Below are 26,939 nucleotides of genomic sequence, written 5' to 3' on the forward strand. Positions count from 1 at the left end.
TTCTGACACAGACAGACAGACACACACACACAGGAAGACACAGTAGAGGAGGGAGCAGAGAGCACGGAGAGAGAAGAGGGAATGAAACAGATGAGTAGCCAGCCCATAGAAAGTAAAAAAAAAAAGTAGCTGTTTTTCTGGGGATGTTTGTGACCCAGCTGGGAATCAGGAGCCCAGGGCCATTTGGGAAGCACGTGTATATTGGGACCTCATTTCTTGTTGGGTTGATCGGCAAACTCAGAACTGTAGTCAAAGGTAAGCTCCATCTTGCAGGACTCTAGATGGAACCCTGAGCAGTGCAGCAAGAAGAATAGTCCCTGAGCAAGAAGCTGGGGGCAAACACATGCAGGCTCACGTCTCAGCTCTGCCACCACCAGTTCTGTGACCTTAGGCTGATTTATGAGACCTTTACGAGCTTGTTTTCCCATCTGTAAAATGGGCGTGGTGAGACCTATCTGCTGGGGTTGTTGCAGAATTCTTAGTTCATTCATACCTGTAAAACACATGACATAATGTCTGGTGCATAGTAGGTGCTCTGTAAGTGTTCATTTCCTCCTTACGAGGCCCCTTAGCATCGTGGAGCTTGGCATCTGTCTGGAGGACAGCTGCCTTTGTGGGTTATTGGTGAGCCATACAGAATTTGCAGTTAGTGGAAACGGAAGGGAAAGTCTGTTTTATTCCTCAGGTTAATCTGACCTTAATACATTTTACCATCAAATAGTCATGTTATTTAAATCTCCTGTTAATGTGATGCAAATCCAGACATTCTGTTGTAGGGAAAAGCCACTGTTAATTTGGTTGAGTAATTGATTTTTTTTTTTAAACAATGTTGAGTGTTATTTTTAAAAGTGTTGGCTCCTTTAAGAGAATTTTGGCAGGATTGAGATGAAATCCTGGTGGAAAAAGTGGCCTAGGGGAGGCTCTGCTGCCCAGCCCAGGGTGTGGTCATCTGTACTGGGGATTGTCTTAGGGGTGCCAGGAGGCCGGTACCAGGTGGGAGCAGAGAGCTGCACACAGCAGGTGAACCAGGGCTCTTATCGGGGAGAAATCAAAGATGGAGGAAGCCAAACCAGCACATCTGAAAAGCAGCCTCTCACTAGCACTGAGAATAGGCCAGTGGGAGCCCAGACTTGAGATGAGAATGTTAGGAAGAGAGCCAGAATTTGTTACTGGTGAAGATCAGAGACCAGAGGAAGGAGAGGCCACAGGTGGGAATCCTCCTTATCCGTGTGGCCTTAGGCAAGTTCTTAACCTCTCTGTGCCTCCTTCATTGTAAAAGAAAATGGTAATGAGGACAGCACCAACTCAGAGGGTTGCTGCAGGGAAAAACTACAAGTGAAATACTTATTCCAGTGCCTGGCAGGAAGCAAAGTGCCCCTTGAGTGTTAGTTTTCTTTACCAATGCTGTTGATTCTCACTGTCTTACAGACGTGTTAGGAAAGACAGGAATATGTGGCATCTAATAACCAGGAGTTGAGAAAAGTCCAATTAAGAGTTGTTAGAGGCATAGAGATAATTTATACTTATGTAAATTAAAACAAGATTCAAACTAACATGATGCTAATTATAAAAAGCTAGATGTTAATATACAAGCTATATTAATAATAATTTGGTTTTATTTTTTAGAAAGTGCTTGAATCCATGAGTTGCAAACTTAGGTTCAAGTTTTGGCTTCATTACTTTCTAAGTGCCCTTGATTAAATGATTTACCCTCAAACTGACCCTTGGTTTACTAATTTGAAAAATGGTAAATGTTAATAATAATAGTTATATTATAGAATTTGGGGGAAATTTTTTGTGTTAGTGCATGTAAAAGTGTCAGGCATTGTTAGAAATGTCAGGTTAGTGAATTTATGAATTAACTAATTAAACTCTCCCCAAAACATTGTTTGCCAGATGTGTTCTTCCATGAATGTTTCATCAACATGTGTGGCTATATTTGGAAAGTTGATGGTCTTTCATAAACAATATCTCCAGGGTTTTATTTAATGTGAGTCTTTAGCAGCTTCTGACTGTGTAGGGAAACTTATTTCCAGGTTTTGGGGGGTGGTGAGTGTTGATTATGTGACCCAGTTCTGATTAATGAGTATCACAGTATTATACATGTACATGTGTGATGCCTTCAGCCATGGTCAAGCAGAGTTTTAAGATGTAGCAACTTTCCTCTAGTAACTAATGTTAGCTAACTTTGTGTAGACTGCAGCATGCTATAATATGGTGTGCTAGGCTGAGCTGGCTCATGGGAAATGCTCAATAAATATTTGTTGAATGAATGGATGAGTGATGAACCTGTCCTTCTGGGCAGTGAACAAAATTCCCAGGGATCTGTCTTTAGTGTAACCGAATTTAGCTCCGTTCATCATCTTTTTTAGGATTTTGTTGTTTCACCCTTATCATTGTCATGCCTCATATCATTTTGAAAGTAACAGACCTCAAGAAAGTGAAGAGGGAGTAAGTAAGCAATAAGAAGAAGTGGGAAATGATAAGTTTAGCCCAGGAAAATGAAATAATCGACAAGCTGTGTGCCAGCCTGAGTCATTCTTTTGGCTGTGACTGGGGGATAAATGAATCTGTGATTTGACACACCTAGGAAAAGGGAGAAAAATACTGGAACACATCATGGAGCGGAAATAAACTTTACGAAGTAATGGCAATGCATATACTTGGTGATTGCAAATGAATCTTTTATCTCCCTCATCATTGTTCATTAAGGGTAAGGATTTAAGAAAATAAAAGGGGTTGTTTTCTAGGACTTGACTATATGTGAGGATTTATAAGATAATGAACTGCCAGGTTGCTCAGACATGATTATTTTGATGATTTCTTTCATTAATATCAGATGCTGTTTTTACAGTGTTTGTTACTGGGCATGTGTCAACTCTGTTGATCATGTTCTGTGCTTTCAGATGGTGACTAAGGAGATGGTTTGTATGGTGGGATCTGTCCATCAAAAGAAGGGTGTTCATACAGATCTAAAACATGAGTGTGTGTATAAGAGAAGTAACATTGCATTTTGTTGTTGAGTTTTAGTGTATCAATGGGGACCTGACAAATGAGATGGGGGTTTACATTTCTTAAATTTTTTTTGGTCATAAAAGGGAAGAGTGAAAAGGCAGCTGCTCTTTATTGGTAGCGCATTAGGCAGTGTTTCTCCGTGTGTGGGAGTGACCACCTCTGGTAGCTCATGGGATGATTGCAGGCAGTTTACAGGTGTCCCTGTGTGCTTTCTTGCTGGTCACTGCTTGGCAGTGTCTGGAGGACATCCTGTTTGGTCCATTGTCTGCTTCTGCTGTGCTGTCCAGCCCCTGCTCTCACCCTATCCAGCGAGGCCTGCCTTAGCCCCACCCGTCTCTCAGATCTCCCCTCATTCCTGCCCCTAGTCTCCCTTTTACCTTCCCACCAGCTTTCCCTAGGCCTCACACTCTGCCCTGCCTTCCCCTCTGCCCCAGATATCTGCCTCCTCTAGCCCCTGTGTTCCCTCAGTCTTCTCTCTCTGTCCCTTTAAAGGCACAACTCCAGGCCACATGTAACCCTATTCCGTGGCATTCTCTAGTATTCTCTAACCAGAGCCAAGACTTCATCCCTTCTCACTGCTGTGCCTGGACCAACTTGACCCCATGGATCCTGGGTCTCCTGCCCTGGACCCGCCCTTCTGTGCTTAGTGGTGTCCAATTCTTTGTGACCCTGTGGATTGTAGCCTGCCAGGCTTCTCTGTTCATGGGAATTCTCCAGGCAAGAATATTGGAGTGGGTTGCCATGCTGTCCTCCAGGAAATCTTCCTGACCCAGGGATCAAACCCAGGTCTCCCACATGGCAGGCAGATTCTTTACCACCTAAGCTACCACGGAAGCCCTTCCCTCATTTCTGGGTGTTTTTCCCTCTCAAGAGCCACGTTTTGTTTTCTCTTGCTCCTGCCTTTTTATGTCACTTTGCCATTATCCCCAGTCTATGAGTTTCTTTTAAAAACAAATTTAACAGATGGAGTTGATTTAGAATGATATCAAGGAAATAACTATAGGAGGTATGTGGATATGGTGAAATGATGACAGAGGTACAGAAATGACTGGTGTGTGGAAAACTTAAGTGAGATGTTGAATTTACATCATAAGCTTTAGGCCGCCAATTTCTTCTTGGTGCTTCATGTACATTCCTGTAGCTACCACAAAGTGCTTTGGATTCTGGGCCAGAAACCAGCTGGTTCTCGTTCCTGGATATATGCTGGAATCATCTGGGAGCTCTTAGAAAGCATGACATCTAGCTCCTCCCTTCCCACCCCCTGACCTCCCCCCACCGCCACAGCCAGCTAAATGAGAGTCCTTGGAAGGAGGGTTGGACACCAGCATGTTTAAGGAACTCTGCCAGTGATTCTAATGACAGCCACAGTTGAGAACTGCCCATTGTCGGGCTTTCACATAGATGCCAGAGAATATAGGTAAAATGGAATTTTCAGCAAAATAAATGAGGAAATCAGTCACTATATGGGAGTGGTAAACAAAGGAATGCGCTAAGGAACAACATTTAAAAGAACACAATCCTTTGGATATAATTCATGCAGGTTTCTTCAGAAATTTCAACTACAGTCATTTTCTATCACTGACTAAACCTTTTTTTAAAAATTTTTAACTTTTCTTTGTAGTTTTTAAGTTGAAGCATAGTTGATTAACAATGTGTTAGTTTCAGGTATACAGCAGAGTGATTCAGTTATACGTGTATAAGTATCTATTCTTTTTCAAATTCTTTTCCCATTCAGGTTATTACAGAAGATTGAGCAGAGTTCCCTATGCTATACAGCAGGTCCTTACTGATTATCTGTTTTAAATATAGCAGTGTGTGCGTGTCAATCCCAAACTCCCAATCTGTCCCGGCCTCCCACCCTTCCTCCCTGGTAACCATAAGCTGTCTTGCTTAGCCCGTTCCTAGCCTGCCTTGAATGCTGGAGACCCACCTTGGTTTGGCTTGTCCTGTTGCGTATATGTGCCCAGCATGGCATGTAGCTTCTTTGTGCCAACCTTTATGACTTGTTCTTTCCTTTCTATGGCTGGTGAGGAAAAGGAAATCACAGCTTGTGTATGAAAAGCAAGTAGGCTGGTTTTTCTTTCCTGGGAATTTTCTAATTAGAGGAGGTTAGGTTGTAATCAGCTTCCCATTGAAGTTGAATGTTCATACACTACACAAAGAAGTTACTTTAACTTAGTTTTTAAGTCACTAATAGATATCTCTTATTCAGTTGGCTTTTGGCACAAAACCACTTTCTTAAAGGGACCTATTGTTCAGTAAAAAGTTTGATTTCAGCACCCCTTGAAACACTCTCTCAGTACAATTCCCCATTGCCCCACACCCCAGCAACCTTCATATTTTCCCTTCATGATTCAAGTGCTTCCACTTGAAATACCTGAAGCTTCCCCATCTCACAATTAATCCACATCCTTCCCCTTCCAAACCACATAGCCCCCTTGTCCTCCAGAAAATGTTCCCCCAGTTAATCATACTGGTTCTGTTCAAAGACACGTGGGCATTTAGGTGCAAGGCCAGTGTTCTGTGATTCACGATGGACTCCTGTGGGTGGTAGGAGGACACACCTGGTGGGCTGGTCGTGAGCCTTGAAGGCATTAGTATGTGTGGCCAGGGCCTGGTATGAATAAGTGCTCAGTAAGACATGCTGTACTCCCAGACTGCTATTGTTTTAGGGGCTTTGTTGCTTCCGGGGGTCCGTCTCTTCCATTGTGAGTAGTGTCCCCAAGGGCAGGTCCTTGTCTCCCCATCCCTTAGTGTTCTCACCTGGACAGCAGGTTCAACGTTGTATCCTGCCACGCAAGTGTGCTCGCACAGTCATGTCTGACTCTTTGCGACCCCATGGACTGGAGCCCACCAGGCTCCTCTGTCCATGAAATTTTCCAGGTAAGAATACTGGAGTCGGTTTCCATTTCCTACTCCAGGGAATCTTCTTGACCCAGGGATCGAGCCTGCATCTCCTTCATTGGCAGATGGATTCTTTAAAACTGTATCTTATCAAGAAACCCAAATAAAGAGGCTAACAGAGTATCCAAACTCTCCAGGGAACTCAGAGGCGATTGTCATGGAATTGTTGGTTGTGGGTAGAGAACTGTAATGACTTGACAGTTCCAGTATCTTATACCCCTTGGTTCTCACTATGTCTCTCTGAGAGCAGTTAATTTAGTTCCACTTTCACACATAGGAAATCAGCTTATAATGTTAAAAGACTCTGCTCTAGTCACAGAGATGCTAAGAGAAGAATCAAGATCCAGGACCCCCAGCTCTCACCTGGGATGAGTTCTCTCTTCTACCTGTTCTTGTACAGGTTGGGGGACCCCATCTTTCTCTCTCTCTGGAAAACGTGTTAAACTGGGGTGCCCATTGCCCCTGTCAGTGGAGAGTAGAGTGTATCACTGGGATGTTTTTTCTGTGGTGTGAGATCACTAGACAAGATATATCTAGGCCAAGTGCTAGGGGAAGGACACTGATAGCTGTGCTGTGTGGTCCTGGTGTGGTGTTTCTGCCTGGTGAGGAGGAGGTGACTGCGATGTGAGAACAGTAAAATAGCACTTTCTGAGTGTGGCATGGGGCTTCCCAGGTGGCACAGTGGTACAGAACCCACCTGCCACTGCAGGAGGTGCAAGAGACGTGGGCATGATTGCTGGGTTGGAAAGATCCCCTGGAGGAGAAAATGGCAACCCATCCCAGTATTCTTGCTGGGAAAATTCCATGGACAGAGGAGGCTGGTGGGCTACAGTCTTATTGGGTCACAGAGTCAGACACAACTGAGCGACTGAGCATCCACATGGCCTCCCAGTGCTTGTTCTTCTGTTGTGGCATTTTCAATGATAACTGAGGAGAAGTGGGACAGCTGTGTCCCTGGATGGTCAGACAGCCAGCTGTGGATTCCCAGTGTTGGTGATGGGTTTGCTCTTCACCTTGTGGATGGAGGGTGCTATGTTACCAAAGAAACTGTCAAAACAATAAAGAGTATTGTTAGTGGCAGTAGTAATACTACCTACTAAGCCCCAGGTATAGCAGGGAGTGTTTAGGAGTAGGAGGTAGGATTCCTGTCCTCAGGAACTTAAAGTTCAAATTCCTGAAAGATCTAGAACCAGTGGTAATCTCTGAGTCCCTGTCGGCCCTTCTATCAAGTGATGGATCTTATGAAAAGGATCCCTTCCAGCTTTAATGTTCCAAGGTTCTATGTGGATAATACCTGTAATAAAAAGATGGTGCTAAGTTGTGTCCAACTCTCACAATCCCATGAACTGTAGCCTGCCAGGCTCCTCTGCTCATGCAATTCTCCAGGCAAGAATACTGGAGAATACGTGTATTACCTGTAGATAATGCATCCACAGTGACTACAATATATCTGTGTGATCCCACAAGGTATCTCATGTTGAATTGCTAAACAAGTGCTATGCGTTCACAAGGGGGAGGAAGGACAGAGGCAGTATTACTGCTTCAGCAGGTATCTTCTGAGCACCTACTATATGTGCCCTATTCAAGAGCCTAGAAAACAGTGCTGAAGAAGATAGTGTTCTTGTCTTCATGAAGCTTTAGGATTTAGCAAGGGAGATACACACTAACAAATACCATGGTAAATAATACAATGGCAGGTAAATTAAAGAGGAGAGAACTGACTTAAGCTTTAGTAGTACTTAATGGCAAGGAGGGAAGTTGGAGAGTATAGATTGCCTGGAACGTCTCTGTGTGGTAAGAGTTCAGTTTGGAAAGGTAGGTTGGGATCATCCTGTGAAGAGTCTTGTTTCCATATCAGGTTAAAGACAGATAATAGCAGAGCAAGAGCATTTCATTTTTTAAAAATGAAATGAACAATTTTCATTTACCAGGCAGTAGACGAGGTGCTGAGAATACACAGAAGTATAACATAGCATAACAAAATGCCCACTTCCTTCATTCAATGGAAGTATGTCTGTCTTTCTAGAGAGTTAGGATGGGGGATGCATGGTTTTGAGTCATTTGCCCCAAAATGATAGTGAAGTTGACACTAGCTCAGGAAAGACAGTATAGGGGAAGAGGTGACTGGCATAGATTGGTTTTGGAAAGTGTGGATGTGAGGAGACAGTGTCAAAGGGATAGGAAGAAGCCAGGATACAATATATTCTTGAGGGTAGAGAAGAAGGGACAGTTAGGGGTCCCCCTCTGCAGGGAAGTGGGGCAGTGTGAGGAGTTCGGTGACAGAAGGCATTGATGACGATTCATAGCATTGTTTCAGCAGCCCTGATGAAGAGAAACCAGATTGCAGTGGGAGGAGGTGGTGAAGATGAGGCAGCAGCAAGCACATATTGTTTGTTTGAGAAATATGTCAGAAAATGCAAGGTAAAAATAGAATGGTGGTTGATGGGACATTAGGGTCAAGCAATGGTTCTGTTAAAGAAGGGAGGCTTGAATGTGTTTGAGGCTGGGGGCGGGAGCCAGTGATGAGCGAAGTTTGAAAATGATGAACAGAAATGGATCAATTAATCCATTCAAGAAATATTCATCGAGCACTGACAGTGTTCCAGGCACCGAGCTATTTGCTGGGGATACAGTATGAATAAGGCATGAAATCTTCATGAAGTTTACATTCTAATGAGTGAGGCAGATGATCCATGATCCAAGCGACAGTTGAAAAAAGCTTGTGATAAGTACTGTAAAGTGCAGCAACAACCTGGAGGAGGTAGGATTGGGTTGACTGAAGAGTGCAGATGGAAGTGGAAGACTGGAGGAGGGAGAATGCTTCCTCTGCTGGAAGGAAGGAAGAAGGGGGTGCTTAGAGAGCTATTTTTAAGTAGGAAAAAGGAGAAATGAGGAAATGCAGTTCGGATGGGCTTAATACGCTTAGCAAAAGAGTAGGCACTGTTATGGGCTGTGACTGAAGAGGTAGGTAGTTCAAGACTTTGCGTAGGCTCACCTGTTTCATTCAAGCTGCCAGCAGGGCTGTGTAGGGGGTGTTATTCTCATTGCATAGGTGAGGTAGCTGAGGAGACTCAGAGGGACCCAAAGCCAGAGAGTATGGGGGGAGGAGTAGGTCTGTCACCTTGGTACTCAGCCATTGGGTAGCTCAGAGCGGACTGCTAATGAGTGGAGCCTTCCGCTGCCATCAAGCGTTGACTGAGTCCTACTCCCTCCTCAGAGACAAAACCCTATACTGCACCCTTGGGGGAGACCCTTGGGGAGAAGATGATACCTGTGCAAGAACTGTGTTAGAAACTGATAGATCAAGCCCTCAGCATATACTTACTATGAAGCACACTGTCCTTGTATTTGGATTTTTAAGGATGTAGGTAGAGCAAGGAAAAAGGGTATTCAGGTAAGAGAAAATGCAGGGCCTTTTCTAGTGATTCAGAGGGAAGGTATAATCAGAGAAGACTGGGGCTTTATCAGATAGAAAGGGAATTTACTAGTTCAAGAGATGGTATTGGGTCAAGTAAGATGAGTGGTAAGAGGAAGGTTTCATTTCTCATCCTTTTGCCTCCATAATTGTACCCTCAGCAAAAGAAAAAAAGAGACAGAGTTGGAAGAGACCTCTCATTTTAGAGATGAGGAAACTGAGCCCAAAGAGGTGATTTCACTTCTCAAAGCCATACAGTTAGTTGTTGGCTGAGCCTACCTTTGAAGCAAGGATGCAAAAGCTCCTAGTTGAGGCCTCTCTTCATTGTATTCCCCTGCAGTTTCAGTTCAGTTCTGCCCCTTTTAATGCGCTCAGCAGCCCAGATAGTCATTGTTATGTGGAAGACTGGAGGAATTCATGGGTTTGAAGGGCGCCTAGTTTGAATTAAGCTTTTCAAGGCTCTGGGAAAAGTTCTAAAAAGCCCCAAAAGCAGAATTGTATTTTTTTCTCTATCCTCCCTTGTTATTATCATGAAAAATAAGTTGAGTGGAGTTGGAAGTGGCACCTCCTGGCTCTCCTGATCTATTGCAGAATCACGCTCTAAAGAACTCAGCCCTGAGCAAAAGCAGAGGAGTGTCTTCCCTATAAACTCAGGCTAGGAGGAAGAACTGGCATGGGGCTTTTAATCTACATTCATGCCAAATGAAATCTGCTAGATGGGATATAATGAGCTCCATATTTTATAGACTATTTTAAGCTTGTCTCAAAATAAAGTACAGGACTAGGGGTGGAGGAAGGACGTAAGACTTGGAGGAAAAAATGCCATGGCTTACTCATCAGTGTTTTTATTTTAATGATCCCAACCCCAGTACAAGTCCCTCAGTGACACTGTAATGGAAACCACATTTTTTTTTTTTTCCCCTTCTGGAAGTTTCAGGAAGAACACAGCCAAATGCTTTGAGGCATAATTAAGGTTACAGACTCCTATTCCCAGTAATACACCTACCTTTCACCCCAGGGGGTTCAGCTAGAGACAGTGTGGTTCAAAAGCAGTTGAAATTATAAAGACATTTCTTCCGCCAATCTCTGGCTCACCACAGCTTCTTTTCTGGGCCTTACCCCCTTACCCCCTCCCCACCCCCACCTCCACCCCATCCTCTTCCTCCCTCCGCTTCCTCTTAACCGCTGCCTCATCCCTGCGACGGAATAAACCAACACATAAATAAATAAGAACCCCACAGGTCCTTCTCAGCCACAGGGAGAGAATCTCAGGCAGATACTGCTGTGTTGCAGTAGGCTGGACAGGGCTGGCAGAGGCAGACACACACATGGCAGCTGAGGGCCTGCCAGTAGGTGTGGGTCCTGGGAGGAGGTGGTGCCTGTGTCATCAATAGGTATGTGAGGGGTGGGGAATATTGTGCACATTACAGGTTGGAAAATCCACCTCATAGGAAGGTCTTGAGGATCTAAGAGAACAAGGTGGCCCCTTCTCCTGTGTTTGAACATGATGGGTTGAGAACACTCTGCGTCTCCTTTGCCTTGGCCAGCTCTCTGAATCTACATAGATCAAAGTTAAGAAACTTGGCATGGCCGATTCAATTATGTGGGATTGTTTTTTTTCCCTCTTAACCACATCTTGAACACCTGGAATATGTAAGATAGTGAGAACCCTTGGTTCATGTATGCAAACTCTCTCTGGCCAATTTTTGTCCCATCTTATCCATGTAGGAAGGGCTCTGGTTAGCACAAGGACCAAAGGAAGGACTAGGGTGTTTGCCCCCTGGTGGCCTTGGACCCATGCTTTGCCCCTGACAGTGGTGATTCTGGGACAGAGCATAGTGAGACCCAACTGGTACTTTGCTTGTCTCCTTATAGATCACACCACAGCTCCATTTGTCTTCTCATGACCTCCCTCACCAAAGGGCAAATAGTCATGTTCATAATATTACCTTAGAAGACATATTAATGTGAGTACATTCTCCATTCATCTAACATGTGTTAAATACCTCTCCGAGCCTCAGCTTCCTCATGTGAAGAATTAGGGTCATGTCTCTCTGTGGTCGTCATAAGAGGTCATCGCTGAATATTTCCAGCTCTACATCTTTCAGGCACACAGTAAGATTCCACTTTTCTACATCCTTGGCTGTGTGAGTTACTTTGGCCAGTGAATTGTAAGCAGAATTAGGTGTTTCATTTCCATATGGAAGCTTTAAAAATAAAATATGATTTACTTTATTCTCCCACTGTTTCATCAATTACAGGATCTCTGTTGGATTTTAAAGCCTCCATCAGCATGGGACCCTGAGTGACTATGAACATAGCCCTCTGCTGAACCATTTTGAAGATATAATATGAACAAGAAATAATCTATTTTTTCTGTATACCAAGCCTGTATTAACTAATATGTATTACCTTATAAGGCTTGTGGGGAATTATGAAAAATTGAAATATATATGTTGTGCATGCCACATAGCAGGCATTTAAAAATGGTGGATACTTCATTCTCACTATGAATATCATTTAGGATATGGCTACAGGTAACTCAACCTAAACTCAAAATGACATAAATAATTCTCCTCTTTTCCTACCTTTTTTAGTGCTTAACAAGAAGTTCATAAATTAGACCATTAAATCAGAGGCTCAATATCATAACCAGATTCTCTCTTATTTAGTCTACTTGGGTTCATTAGATTTCTGATGTCTACAGGTTGCAACTCATCAGTTTTGGAAAATTCTCTGCCATTCCCCCCCCACCCCCCACTGCTGCCGCCCTGCTCCCTTCTCTCACTTTTGGGATATAGTTGATTAAAATGGAAATTCCTTGAAGTTGAATTCATTTTGAAAGTGATTGAAGTTGAAATTTCTCACTGTATCTTCTATATTTCTTATCATTCTGTATTTGCACAATTTTATCTTTCTGTAATACATCCTAGATGTTTCTCTTCCAGTTAATTTTTTCTTTTTTCTTAAATAAATGTTATTGAAACACAGTTGGTTTACAATGACGTGTTCGTTTTAGGTACACAGCCAAGTGGTTCTGTCCCATTATAGTTTATTTTAAGGTGTTGAGCACAGTTCCCTGTGCAGGAAGTCCTTGTTGGTTGTCCACTCCATAGACAGTGTGTATATTTTAATTCCAAACTCATAATTTGTCTCTCCCCCCGTCCTTCCCTTTGGTAACCATAAGTTTGTTTTCTATGTCTGTGAGTCTATTTCTGTTTTGTAAATAAGTTCATTGGCATAACTTTTTTTAGATTCCACATATAAGAAGTGTCATATGATATTTGTTTATCTTCTAGTTTGATTCTCTATTCAGCTATATCTAATCTGCAATTAAACTTGTTCATTGACTTAATTTCAAGTGTTAGATATTTCAGTGCTAGAATCCTTACTTCTCTTTCAAATCACTTAAAAAAAGCTTTTAGTTTAATTTAAGAAAATCTTTTAAGCTTGTCCTTTATTTCTTTGACCACAATAGATATATTTGCTTCATAGTCTCTATTTTATAATTCCAATATCTGAAGTCTTTGTGGGTCTGTTCCTGTAGTCTGCTGTTTCTGATGATTCTTACTCAAAGTATCTTTTTCCTTGTGTTCTCTTTGGTCATTATTTTTGAAAAAGATTGTATGAGAATAATTTGAAGCCTAGAATGGTGACTTCCTCTTGCAGCAATCATTTTCTTTTGCCAGACTCCAAGGGGTACCACTAGTCCAACTCTACCTTAACCCAAGTTGAATGCTCAAGGTTCCTTGGACCCAGATTACAGGCAGCTGTGTTTCAAGTTTTCAGAAGAGCTGGCTTATTTCTTCTAGACTGACTTTACCTTGAGAGCGAAACCCTCCCTCTGGAGAAAACCCAGCTTAGTGTGGGGTATTATATATCAGAGTTCCTTCATTGGGCTGGCTCTGAACTTTGATTTCTGTTCCCTTTTCTCTTCCTGGCTGCCAAAAGCACAGCTTCCTTTTGCCACTGCTTCTTACAGGTTGCCAGATACTTTCAGGGCAAAAAGTAGCTTTGTGTTTTAAGGCAACTTCTTTGGATTCTTACTTTCTTCGAGGCTTTGGCCTAGTTACTTAGCTCTTTAATGCTTTTAAGAAAGTTAAGAGAAAACCCCAGAGATGTTCTTCAGCGGGAGGGTCAGTCCTAATTGCCCAACCAGCCACTGCAAGAAATGAAGGCCCAGGACTGTGTTTCTTCGCACTGTCCTCTTCCTTACTGTCCAGGATGGGTGCCACCGTTTCATATGCCTCATGAGCAATGCGCAGCAACTCAAAGAAACTGTTTTTCATTCATGTATTCCCAGACAAGTGGCCAGAAAGTGGATGCCAGTTCCGCGATTAGTGTAACAGAAGTAGCATTTACCCTGTGGGGCTGAAAGTGTCTCTGCTTCCCATGAAGCACACAGATACTTGATTCCTGAATGAAGTCTGGGTCCTCTAAGCCAGGAAGAAGTGGGTAAGTGGCTACTGAGCAGGAAAACAACTATATCTATCACAATCTCTGCTCAGCTAGAGAAAAAGATTAAGTGTAGCCATGTTTCTTGCCTATTTGGGGAACTACATGCTTGGAATGATTGCAGAAAAATGTAAAGCCACACCCTAATGGAAAGGATTCAGAAATGTTGAGGACATGTTCCTTGAAAACTCACTTTGGAACCTAAAAACTGTAAAGATTTTATATAGCCTGCTATCACAATAGAATTATTTTGTTTAATCAAAATATTCAAAACCAAAGTTCTATGGTAGAAAAAATGACCTTATAGGAAATTTATTCACAAAATTTAATCACACTACAAATTACCTTTATAAATTCGTACTGTATAAAATCTAATGCATGTTATATGGGTCCAGTGGGTGAGCTGGGTCCATCCAGGTGTTTCTGGCAGAAATGGGGTGCAGCTTGCAGAAGAAGGACCATATTAAGATCTAAGGATACTCACAGACCTTGGGGACAAGGGTGTCACTTCCCCAGCAGGGCTTCTGCGAGCGTCACTTCCCTAGAAGGCTGTCCTTGCTCTAATACACCTGCCCTCATTCCCTAGGAGCAGGGTTGGAGCACAGAAGTGAGGTCTGAGGCCTCCAAAGACAGCCTTTCCGGCAGGCCCCTTGCTCCCTGCCTTTGGGAAATCAGATGGACTCCATGTCCTCTCTTTGGGACAAGAGGACCCATAAGGAGGGACATTTGCCCTCCTGCCCTGCCCTGTCTGGCCCCTCTGTAGTTTCCACTTGAGGAAAGGAGGTCCAGTTCCTGACCCAGTGCCTCCCACAGGCTCAGAATCCATCTCCCTCCCTCTCTTTTCCATGACCCATGTCCATGGCTTGACTGCATCTTAGAAGTTCCCTTTATCAGTACATTACTTGCTCCAGGTTGCTAGCTCTTGTGTGTCCTGCACTCTACCTGTCCTGCACCTCCCAGGACCCCCTACCTCAGGCCCCTTCCTTTCTTCCTCCAATGGGCCTCAAAGAAGATACCCAAAAAAGGTGCGTCAAGCAGCTTGAATGTGTGCATATTTTGGTCATGGGCAGATGAGGACAGCTGAGTTTGGGGTCGGTGCTTTCAAATGGGGTGAAAGTCGGAAGTAGGTTCTGTCCCCTTTTGTCATCCTTAAACTCTGCTGGTTAAAGCTATTGATTTGCACGACCAGACTCCTTTAAAAAACAAAGAAAAACCTAAAGCTTAATAAAGTTTGGAAGCATCCAGCCCAGTGGCTCGGCTTAGTTCGGTGATGGACTTGCCTTTAAGGCAGTATGCTGAATGGTTCAGTGTGAACCAAAAGTGGTTCAACTCTGCCACTCACTACTGCGTAGTATTTGCTATGTCACTTGGCTGCTCTAGGCCTTCATTTCCTCATTTATAAGATGCTCACAATAGCAGTCGTTATCTTGTAGGGTTACTGTGTGGATGAAGTGGTGTTAGCTGTTAATTCTTAACCCATATTGCCTACAGTTTACCTTTTGGATGAGAAAAGCGTGGTGGAATGGTCAGGAGGGGATCTGGGGCCTCACAGCTTGATGGGCAGGTTTTAAAAGGGTGAGGGAGACCCTGTGCTGCCAGTCTGGATACCGGGCCCTGTGGGAGGGCAGTCAGGTCTGTTGTCAGGGATGGAATTGCAGAGCAACCTCCTCTGGCCTTGAAGTTTGGCGGGAGGCCCTGGGGAAAAACTTCTGCCTCACCTTGTTGTCTCCTGCAGGCGTGGAGTCATCCATCAGTGACTCCTTTGAAGACCCTGCCTCCTTTCCTTGAGGCGACTTGCCAGGCGGCCAAGCTGGGCTGCCCCTGAGGGCACTTCCTTGCCCCCTGTAGCTTGCTGTGCAGGTTCAGCCTTTCAGCTCAAGGTGCTTCCTGCCTCCCTGGAGTTCCTTCTCCATTAAGTAGATTAAGGGTTTGGATGACCCAGCCCAGAATAATGGACACACTAATTGGCAGGCATAGAAAGCTTCAGCACTGATAAAGCTTCAGGCCCTGGGCAGTATCTGCTGAAATCCAATCTTATCGATCACTTCTGGACAGAAGGACCTGTGTGCAGTGGTGAAGGCCCATTGGAGGAAGAAAGGAAGGGGCCTGAGGCAGGGGCGTCCTGGGAGGTGCAGGACAGGTAGAGTCTGCCCTGGGCAGAGGTGCTGAAAGGAGAAGTCAGAGGAAGGGTTTCTTGTCTTTTGAATAGGAAAGGTGGTTGTAGTCAGTGCTTCTCCTTCAGGGGGATGAGGGATGAGGCCTGAGGCAGCTGATTGGGGGAGACAAGTGTAACTTAGTGCACACTGTGGCCACTTGGACACGTCCTGGCCACTTCATCAGAGAGGCAAGCAGCCCAGTGGTCCTGGTTTGTGCGAGGGGTTTGAATGGGAGGAAGAGGAAGATGGGTTTTGGAGAGACCACACACTCTCTTTCCCAGATATCCATCTCTAGCCAATTCCATGGGCTGGGGTATGAGCCCTGAGGAGGGGGGTGTGTGCTGCTCAGAATGGGAGGAGCAGCTCTCAGGAGGGTTCTGTGTGAAGCTTGGGGAGAGATGATGCCGATCTCCTGGACAGAGTGGGGAAGGAGACTAAGCTTCCACTGGAGATTAGAGCCAGGGGCCAGGGGGACTCCAGGGAACTCAGGCTGTTTGGTCTTTGGAGCGTTGGGGATTGGACAGCCCTGGAGCCAGTACCCTGGGTCAGATGCTGGATTCCTCAGAGAGGTCACCTCAGACCTCCTCCAGCAGCAGCTGGCAGCCAGAGCAGGAGAGAGGGACATGCAGGTGGGTCACCCGGGGAGCACAGGGGAGATGTGAAAGGGCCTCCTGGACACAGTGCGATGAGACTTTTCAGAGGCTGACGCGCCACATGAGAAAGGAAACGGGCAAAGCCAGTGGAATTTGAATTTTCTTGTCTGGTGAGGACTAGAAGGTTCAAGTTACAGAACAAACATCTTGGCACTGAGAGACTTCTTAAATTGACAAATATATATTGAATATCTGCAAAGATACTATTATGAGAATGAACAAGGCAAGCTATCTTTTTCTTCATGGAAATTGCAGTGAAGTAAAAAGATTGTTTATTTGGAAAGTGCCATGGGAGCAGTGAAGAGAGAGAGAAGAATCTCAGCTGTGGACTTGGCCTTGATAGGCCTTGAAGGATGCGTAAAAGCTGAACTTGTGGAGATAGAGAAGGGCAAGAAAGGAGAGGTGCTGGGGGTAAGTTTTGGAGTTGGGGAGATAGTCTTCACTTGGAGTCCAGTGTGTATGCTCATTGTGAGTATGTGTGTAAGGGATTTGGGATAATGAGAGAGAAAGCTGGAAAGGTTGCTTTATGTTCCACACTGTGGAGATTTCAGATTTTATTCAATAGTTCATGGGTAGCTATTGGGAGATTTTGAGCAAGGAAAATAACTTGATCAATCCTTTCCTGTCCCTGACTGAGGTCACTTGGTAGTAGCACTGTGTTGGGCAGGGCTTCAGGCCGTGATTGCTTCAATATGTTCTCTTCCTGGCTTTCTCACAGGGGAGCAGTCGTCATTTTATTTTTACCCACGTCTCTGTTTAGGGCGTGCGTCAGATTAGCAGCTCTTTGCCTCCAGTTGGAAGAGAGCTTCTGTTCAAAGTGCTGTGTGGGTGGAGTCCTTCTGCCACTGTCCAAGCCCTGCTGCCCTCCTGGGTGTTGACCTTGGCTGTAGAGGGTGTGTCCCTTGATTTAATGCTGTTTGTTTCCCCTACTTTTTCAGCTCCTTCCTGGTGCTCCTGAATGAACCAGGTTCCTGTAGGAAGGCTGTGCAAGGGGCAGCCTGTGGCTTGCGTGTTAGCTAGGGGAGGTAACTCATAAATGAACAGTCAGTCATCTTGGGAATGTAGATCTTTGCTTCAGCCAGATTTACTTTCATTTTACCATAAATACAAGCAGCTTCATAAACTTAAATTGGTTTCCATAAAGAGACCCTGGTTCCAGGAACATTTCTCAGTATAGAAGACAAAATTGTCAACAAAGATGGGGATGCATTTTTAAAGATAAGATCTACTGACCAGGACATGGTCTCAGTTCAGTTCAGTCGCTCAGTCGTGTCTGACTCTTTGCGACCCCATGGACTGCAGCATGCCAGGCTTCCCTGTCCATCACCAACTCCCGGAGCTTGCTCAAACTCATGTCCATTGAGCTGGCGATGCCATCCAACCATCTCATCCTCTGTTGTCTCCTTCTCCTGCCTTCAATCTTTCCCAGCATCAGGGTCTTTTCCAATGAGTCATTTCTTTACATCAGGTGGCCAAAGTATTGAAGTTAGGACATGGTCTACAAAGAAGCAAATTTGATGGCTTAACACTTCTCTTCTGTATCCAAATGAAGGGGATAGTGCAGATTTATCTTCCAGAAATAGTGATGTTTTAAAATGTCCTGCTGGTGTTGTTGACATTGTTGGCCCCAACACTACATTCATGAGGAGAACTCTGTGGCTAAATTATCTGTTAGATAATTTCTCTCTGGTTGTGGTTGGAGACTACATCTTCCATTCCAGCTGGTAGTCTCTCAGTAGCTTTTTCTTAGTCATGCAAGAGCCAGCAAAAATAGTATAGACAGTTAACAGAGATCTAGACCTTCTACTGGAAAAGGAATCCAGAGAATATGGCCTGTTGATAGTATTTGTGTTGTAAGTTAGTGTTTTGGGATATTGATTAAATACTTCCTAATTTGCCAGGAACTGTCCTAGGTGCTTATCTCAAACCTCACAATAGTATTGTCCCTATTTTACAGATGAGGATACTGAAGCTCAAAGAAGTATGTCCAAGTCATCCAGCTCATACAATGATGAGTCAGGATTCTCACCTAAGTTTTCTTATTCTACACCTCATATTCTTTTCCACTCCTCCATCTGAAAACTGATGAGAATACCCATAGCCTAGACAGCTGGGGGTAGTTAGATGTTGTACCATTAAGTGACATCTTGGAATCTCCTCTGGCCACCAAGGTGTACTGGGCCATGATTTTGGGCCTCTTCTTTCTTTGAAGGAGGGTTACATCTCTCCCATTTGGTTAACATCTGCTCATTGCCAAGTGGACTCCTGGAGACCTCTTTTGCTCTATCTTTTAGCTCCCAGCCCTCTGCTGAATTGGAAAAGTGACAGATGGAAGATCAAGTGCAGATACAAGATCAGATTTCAGACACTACAGGTTTCATTCTGATCTGCGGCAGCTCTGAGGGAGAGGAGGGGGTACTGGCTGCGTGAGTGGATGAGTGTATGCTGTTGACCTGCTGCCCTGAACAGGGGATCCTACTGGGAATTTCATTTATGAAAGAGAAAAATATGGGGTTTTCCCCTTGAGCATATGGGGTAAAGAAAATCAGAAAATTGTCTGATATTTAAGTAACTAAAACATTTGTTAAGAGTTATCTCTAGGGAAGGCAGAATTGATGTCATTTGAAGGGAGCTCAGTAGGTACTCCCAGCTCAAAACCTCTTTGACCCTGGCAGTGCCTTGGTACCAGTGGTTCATTCTTTTGGGCTAATGTCACTCAGCTAATCCTTTTATGAGTGGGAAAATAATGCACTCTGGTGTTAATTTAAGATTCTTTGGCTCCGGAAGTAGAGGAACATGAAGGCTATGTGTATGTGTGTGTGGAGTGGGGTGGGTGGTGTCTAGAGTGGATAGAATGACTCAGACATGGTGGGAGATATTTTGGGATGGCTTCTTAAAAAAGTGATTCTTAACATGCTGTGGTGGCAAAGCTCTTTTAGGAGCTGTGCATTGGAGCATTCACCAGGTTACTGAACGTCAGTTTTTAGTTTCTCAGATAATGAAATTAGCTCTAGTAATACAAGGTACAAAGCCATTATTAACATATAAGCCTTTATAATTACTTTTTAGAAGTCCCTTTTGCTTTGGCATAGTAAATCTTTCTCATGGTGCCAAGGATTTAAAAATTTTAGAAATGACATTTAGTTAATGCAAAAGGTAAAATTCCTTTGGTTTCAAGTTGCCTTGGAAGTCTACTCATTCTCCCCACACCCCCAACATTTTTGTAGTGTGTAAAGGGATTAGGGGCAGGAGGGGAAGGGAATGACAGAGGATGAGATGGTTGGATGGCATCACCTTCTCGATGGACGTGAGTCTGAGTGAACTCCAGGAGTTGGTGATGGACAGGGAGGCTTGGTGTGCTGCGATTCATGGGGTCGCAAAGAGTCGGACACCACTGAGTGACTGACCTGAACTGAACTGAACTGAAGTCGCTTCAGTCATGTCTGACGCTTTGTGACCCTATGAACTGTAGCCTGCCAGGCTCTTCTGTCCAGGGGATTCTCCAGGTAAGAATACTGGAGTGCATTGCTATGTCCTCCTCAAGGGGATCTTCCTGACCCAGGGATCAAACTTGCGTCTCTTGGGTCTCCTGCATTTGTAGGGGGGTTCTTTTCCACTAGTGCCACCTGGGAAGCCCTATATTTTTATAGTAACTATGGCTTATTTGAATATTTATTACATACCAGGTTTGTCCTAAACACTGGAAAAATATCTTCGTATTTAATTGTCACACCCCTGGGAGGGAGCTATAATTCTTTATAGTTTATGAAGCACCTCCATTATCTCACTTGATTCTTCCAACAATATGTATTTCCCTATTATACAAGTGGGAAGTTGCCAGAAGTTGTGACAATGGAACATGAACTCAGAGGTCTTTATTGCAAGTCCATTCTCTTTTTGACCATATCATAACTCCCAGCACATGCCTCACCCCCGTTCTATACAATTTCTCGGGATTCTGTGCCTGGGAGAGGTATCTAAGCCAGATAAGATTTAAGATTGTATATAGGGCTGAGAAATACAAGATGAGAAGGAGCAGGGAATGGAGATGGACTGGAGGGCTCTGGGGCAGGTGTCAGAGACAGCAAAAGCATGACCCAGGCTCCCACCAGGAGGGAGCTGGAAAGGAAAAGCTTCCAGTTTGGAGGATAATGAGGCTCTACCCTGCACCTTCACATCTGTGAGGTGATGATATGAAGACTCACTGATGAATGGGTAGAAGTTTTCAGACCTAAGAAGATACTAAAATAAATATTTAATTGGAACAAATTATGCTGTGAATCATTAAGATAAACATACATCTCATGAATAAGGTTTCTCTTATTTCTCTAAATCTCAATGAAATATTTATTGAGCAAAATGAAGTCAACTCCCTGCTTTGCATGACTAAATGCCATTGCTAGCTTCCAAGAGCAGCTTCAGGATCCTTGCTGGATCAAAAGGATGGGGAAGGAGGCAAGAATACTTTCAGGCTGACACAATGTGAGCAGAGATCAGACTGCTCACATCTGGGAAGGCTGAAACCAAGTCTGGCCTTGTCTGTGATAGAAAGGGGAAAGTAATTTTGGGTCATTAAATATTGATTTTGAAGGTCCTGGGGTACTTGCTCATTTTGGAAATGGGGAGGATAGGCTTCTAAGTGAGTTGAATTTTCAGATGGTAAATCATGTGATATCCTATGAACATGTCCAAAACTTGGAACTTTAAAGCCCGTATAGGTAACACACAGATGCCTATGCCATTCTCAGGCTGCCAACACTAATGATATACTCATTGGTGGTCTAGGTGACAGGACTCACGAATGCCCATGGGGGTTGGGAAAGCATCATCAGTTCACCTGATCTCAGCTAGGGTAGTAAAGGATATCAGTTCATCTCCTCACAGAGGTCAGCTCCAACCACTGACTTCTTTATCTGAGGCATCCCTTAAGGATTATAAGGACAAGGCTAGCTGTTCCATGGATTTCAAGAGATAGACTCAAAAGACTGAAAGCAAGGGTACATGTCCAGGGTCTCTGGCCTCTCTGGACTGGTTTTGGCTGCAGCTGTACGCCTGATGGGGAGGTGTCCTTGACTCCTGGGTTCACCGTCTTTTGGTAGGCAGACCCTATGTAGGTCACATGATGGATGTTTTCATGAGTGGTCCTGTCCAAAGTCAGGCTTGCTGCTCCAATTTCATTCTGGTTTTCTTCTTGCAATGCACAGGTGGCTTATGTCAGTCCTCATGGATGAATGATGACTTTATTCCCCTCTCACAGACACAGTGCTCTGCTTTGAGAGATAGTTTAGTCAGCATGTCGGGGGATTGTAGGTCACTTAGTATTGATTATATTGTTTTCCTTGGTCTTAGGCTTCCCATTTTCTAAACCTACAGTATGATTAACAGAATTGGCATGGAAGAGAAATCCCCACTGCAAGGAGAATTACTAAATTCAACTAAGAATGTATTTGGAACGAGCCATGTACCCAGTCCTGGTACTGGGTACCAGGTTGGATGCTGTAGAAGATACAGAAATGTTAACAGAGAAATTCTTGTCTTTGGAGAAGCTAATTGAAGAAAATTAATTTGAAGAAAATTAAAACATGTTTAATTCACACAATTAGCTAACTATTCATTCAACATATATTTACTTAGCACCTTCTATTGGTGGTGGTGGTGGTTTACTTGCTAAGTTGTGTCTGACACCTACCACCACATGGACTGTAGCCCACCAGGCTTCTCTCTCTGTGGGATATCCCAGCCAAAAATACTGGAGAGGGTTGCCATTTCCTTCTCCAGGGCATCTTCCTGACCCAGGGATCAAACTCGAGTCTCTTTCTTGGCAGGCAGATTCTTAATACTGCTGAGCCACCAGGGAAGCCCCAGCACCTTCTCTTACCACACCAAAAAAATAATCAGAAGTGCTTTTGATCCCATGCTGCTTAAAAAGATATGTTCATAATTATATGGGACTTCCCAGGTAGTGCTAGTGGTAAAGAACCTGCTTGGAAATGCAGGAGACATAAGAGACATGGGCTTGATCCCTGGGTTGGGAAGATCCCCTGGAGAAGGCATGGCAACCCACTCCAGTATTCTTGCCTGGAGAATCCCATGGACAGAGGAGCCTGGTGGGCTACAGTCCATGGGGTTGCAAAGAGTCGGACACGACTGAAGCAACTTAGCACATAGCACAGCATAATTATATTGTAAAGTGGAGAGTAATATGAGTTTGGGAAAATAATTATATTGTAAAGTGGAGACTGATAGATTTTCTGTGAAAGACATTTTTGATGCAGGGGGTATAAACACTGCTTCTATTAATAGATCAGAAGGTGGAACCACTAGACAGATTTTTACTGTTTATATTTTACTGTTTACTGTTGTTTTATGCCAAAACAACCTAGAACAGTGCCTGGTATACATAGATAGCCAATAAATAAATATTGAATGAATGAATGAACTTTTTCTAGGCTGGAGAGATCAGAGAAAGTCTCATGGAAGAAGTTCAACTTGATATTTTTCACATGATAGAACTTGGGTAGCACTAGGGAGGACATTTCAAGTTTTTCAGGGAAAATCCTTGTTACCTCTGAAGCACTCTAATGTGGATTTCTTTCATGTTTATAAATTATTGTTTAAGTCATTCACGAGCACTCAGCCACATCTTACCTCCTTTATCAGACCATTAGGGAAGGGTTGAATCTGGGGCCGTGATACCTGGTTGTACAATGAAATGCAAGAAAGCGATTTATTTCTACTTGAAGCATTTGTACAGTTTGGGGATGCCTTTGCATTTCTATTAAACAAGGCTGTGGATTGAAATTCTCCATAAGACTATTAATTATTGAATTCGCTTTGTTGTAAAACAAAGCAGCTGCTTATTGGTGTCAGCTGTTGAAGATGCAGAGTGAGTCAGTATCACTCTAAATGCCTCTGATCACGGGTGGGCCTCTTAGCAGACACTCAGGAAGAAGACAGGACACTGCAGTGCACCACTGAAGGGCGAGTAGTGGCTTTGGGGGTCACACAACATCTTGCTCCCTTTGGTCTCCTGGGTATTTTTGTTGGACAATCAGAGATTTTAGTTATGGCTCTAAAAAAAAAAAAAGAGTTCCAGTGAGAGAATTATGGCTATTAGCTTGCCAAATGGTGAGGTGAGTGGTGCCAGGGAGTTTGGCTGCAGTGGTGGTGAAGGTCATTCTGCAGATGGTGGTGCTAAAGAGGAGATCAAGTTCCTGGGAGTTGAGGATTATTGTCTCCTGGGCCATGGGGCTGGATGTACCTGCATGGCCTGCAGTGCTGGAGAAGTCTTGGCACCAGCTGGCTATAGCCATTGTGTCCTTCAGCAGGCTCTGAGGGCTAGCTCTACTCTCCTGTCTCCTGTCTGGGGTACACAGGGTGGGCTTACAAGATCCTTCTCAGTAGGCATCTTTATAATGATATGTGTGGCTTCTGAATGTACAGAGTCCATGTTAGCACTGTAGCAACAAGAGGGGCATTCAGTGACATTTCAGCCAAATCTGTGCAGAGCCTGCAGAGGGGGAGTATAACCCTAGTTCAGACTCTGGAGTATAAAGAAGACACATGGTTTATGCATCACCCCCAATAGAAACAGGCTGCTTTACAATTTCCAAAAAGGTTCACATGGACTGAAAAGTGAAAGTGAGTGTTAGTGGCTCAGTCGTGTCTGACTCTTTGTGACCCCATGGACTATAGCCTGCCAGGCTCCTCTGTCCATGGAATTCTCCAGGCAAGAATACTGAGTAGGTAGCCATTATCTTCTCCAGGGGATCTTCCCTACTCAGGGATTTGAACTTGAGTCTCACACTTTGCAGGTGGGTTCTTTACCATCTGAGCCACTAGGGAAGCCCTTCACATATATCACCTTTTTCTAGATGGGGAGATTGTAGTTTATACAGGTGAAGAGAGTTACCTAAGGTGACCCAGCTAGCAAGGAGGAGCCATGCCTTGAAGCCAGGGCCTCAGATGACATGCTTCTTGCTTTGTTCTTTCATACTGACAGTTCCAAATCATGAGAACAAAAAATATGCATGACCTGACTCAAAATGCTAATATTGTAAAGAGGAAGGGACAAGGTGGCATGGTGCGTAAGCAAGAGTTCCAGGAGCAGGTGACTTTGTGCTGTCATGCAAAGGACAGGAAGCCATGGTTATGGTGGGCAGAGGGCTGCATGTGGTGCTCCTGGCACTGCTGGCAGATATCCTTGTTTAGGCCCACTCTTCTTTTTTCTTGGGCATGCCAGGGAGACTGGGGGGAGTCAAGGACACCGAGGGCCTGAATAATTAAAATCAGAGGAAATACAAACACTCTTTTTAATGTACAACATAATCTGCTTTTCCTAGAAATGCTTTCAACACACTGCCCACAAACAGCAAAATACCTTGGAATGAATTTCTTCCACTCCTTGTCCTTGGTTCCCCTGTAAGCAGGAAAATGCTTGGAAGGACTGAGGAGGTAATGTCAAGAACCTGGATAATACACAATTAGGCCATCAGCCCCTCGGGTTGATTTGGCTTGGGCTCCACCAATCAGGTGTTTCCACTTGAGCAATGGTGGCTTCATGAGTTAGAGGCTCCATCTTGGTTTGGGGAAAAGAAGTTGACTCTGCTGCTACTGCTGCTGCTAAGTCGCTTCAGTCGTGTCCGACTCTGTGCGACCCCATAGACGGCAGCCCACCGGGCTCCGCTGTCCCTGGGATTCTCCAGGCAAGAACACTGGAGTGGGTTGCCATTTCCTTCTCCAATGCATGAAAGTGAAAAGTGAAAGGGAAGTCGCTCAGTCGTGTCCGACTCTTAGCGACCCCATGGACTTCAGCCTACCAGGCTCCTCCGTCCATGGGATTTTCCAGGCAAGAGTACTGGAGTGGGGTGCCATTGCCTTCTCCAGAAGTTGACTCTACCAGCTTATAACCAGAATTCAACAGCTCACCTATTAATACTCCTTCCCTCCTCTAGCACATGCTGCCGCTGCTAAGTCACTTCAGTCGTGTCCGACTCTGTGCAACCCCATAGACAGCAGCCCACCAGGCTCCGCCATCCCTGGGATTCTCCAGGCAAGAACACTGGAGTGGGTTTCCATTTCCTTCTCCAATGCATGAAAGTGAAAAGTGAAAGGGAAGTCGCTCAGTCGTGTCTGACTCTTAGCGACCCCATGGACTTCAGCCTACCAGGCTCCTCCGTCCATGGGATTTTCCAGGCAAGAGTACTGGAGTGGGGTGCCATTGCCTTCTCCAGAAGTTGACTCTACCAGCTTATAACCAGAATTCAACAGCTCACCTATTAATACTCCTTCCCTCCTCTAGCACATGCTGCCGCTGCTAAGTCACTTCAGTCGTGTCCGACTCTGTGCAACCCCATAGACAGCAGCCCACCAGGCTCCGCCATCCCTGGGATTCTCCAGGCAAGAACACTGGAGTGGGTTTCCATTTCCTTCTCCAATGCATGAAAGTGAAAAGTGAAAGGGAAGTCGCTCAGTCGTGTCTGACTCTTAGCGACCCCATGGACTACAGCCTACCAGGCTCCTCCATCCTTGAGATTTTCCAGGCGAGAGTACTGGAGTGGGGTGCCATTGCCTTTTCCACCTCTAGCACATAGCACAGCATAATTATGTTGTAAAGTGGAGAGTGATAGGTTTTCTGTGAAATACTGTATTTGATGCAGGGGTTATAAACACTGCTTCCATTAACAGATTAGAAGATGGGACCACTAGGCAGAGATTTTGACTGTTTATATTGTTTTATGCCAGAACAACCTAGCACAGTGCCTGGTATACATAGATCCTCCTCTGGGATGCCCTAAAGGGACATCTCTTCTGCTTCCATGGTTTACCTTGATGTTCACTGTAGAAAAGTTGAATTAAAGAGGATCATGGTTTTGGGAATTCCTGGCCAAGAATAAGGAGAAACTTCGTTGCCTCAAATTAATGATTCTGTTCTTTCTTTCTTTGTTTCTCTCTTTTTAAAATAAGTCATGAGTGAGTTTCTGAACTTGAACGGACAGACATGAGGAAGATTTTTCAGCCAGTTCTCTCTCTCTTTTTTTTTTTTTTCACTCAAAATTACATTTACAAATAATTCAGTGTTTTGTAAACTATTTTCCCAGCCACTAATGGTGAGTTTTCTCTCCTTCAGCTGTTGAACTATTTCAAAAGCCTGGGCAAATATTTGAGAACACTTTCTTGCTCCCCACCACTGCTTCAACTTAGTGGAGACGGACAACAGAAGTTTGTGGTCTCAGGACTTCATCTGGCCACTTATCTTTCTGGTGATTTATATCCCTATCTTAAACTCAAGACAGTGGACAGGGATGACATTCAATCACAACTTTCCCTTTCTAACTTGAG

At 44.3% G+C, this 26,939-nt stretch overlaps 1 protein-coding gene across 23 annotated transcripts in view; it reads left to right on the plus strand.

Moving 5' to 3' along the window:
* The window catches only part of KALRN (kalirin RhoGEF kinase), a 692,612-nt gene that overhangs the window by 66,413 nt on the left and 599,260 nt on the right, over window positions 1–26,939 (plus strand). The gene's annotated exons all lie outside the window — the stretch shown is intronic.

The sequence above is a fragment of the Bos indicus x Bos taurus genome, chromosome 1 (genome assembly GCF_003369695.1).
Source record: "Bos indicus x Bos taurus breed Angus x Brahman F1 hybrid chromosome 1, Bos_hybrid_MaternalHap_v2.0, whole genome shotgun sequence".
In the NCBI taxonomy this organism is placed as follows: Eukaryota; Metazoa; Chordata; class Mammalia; order Artiodactyla; family Bovidae; genus Bos; species Bos indicus x Bos taurus.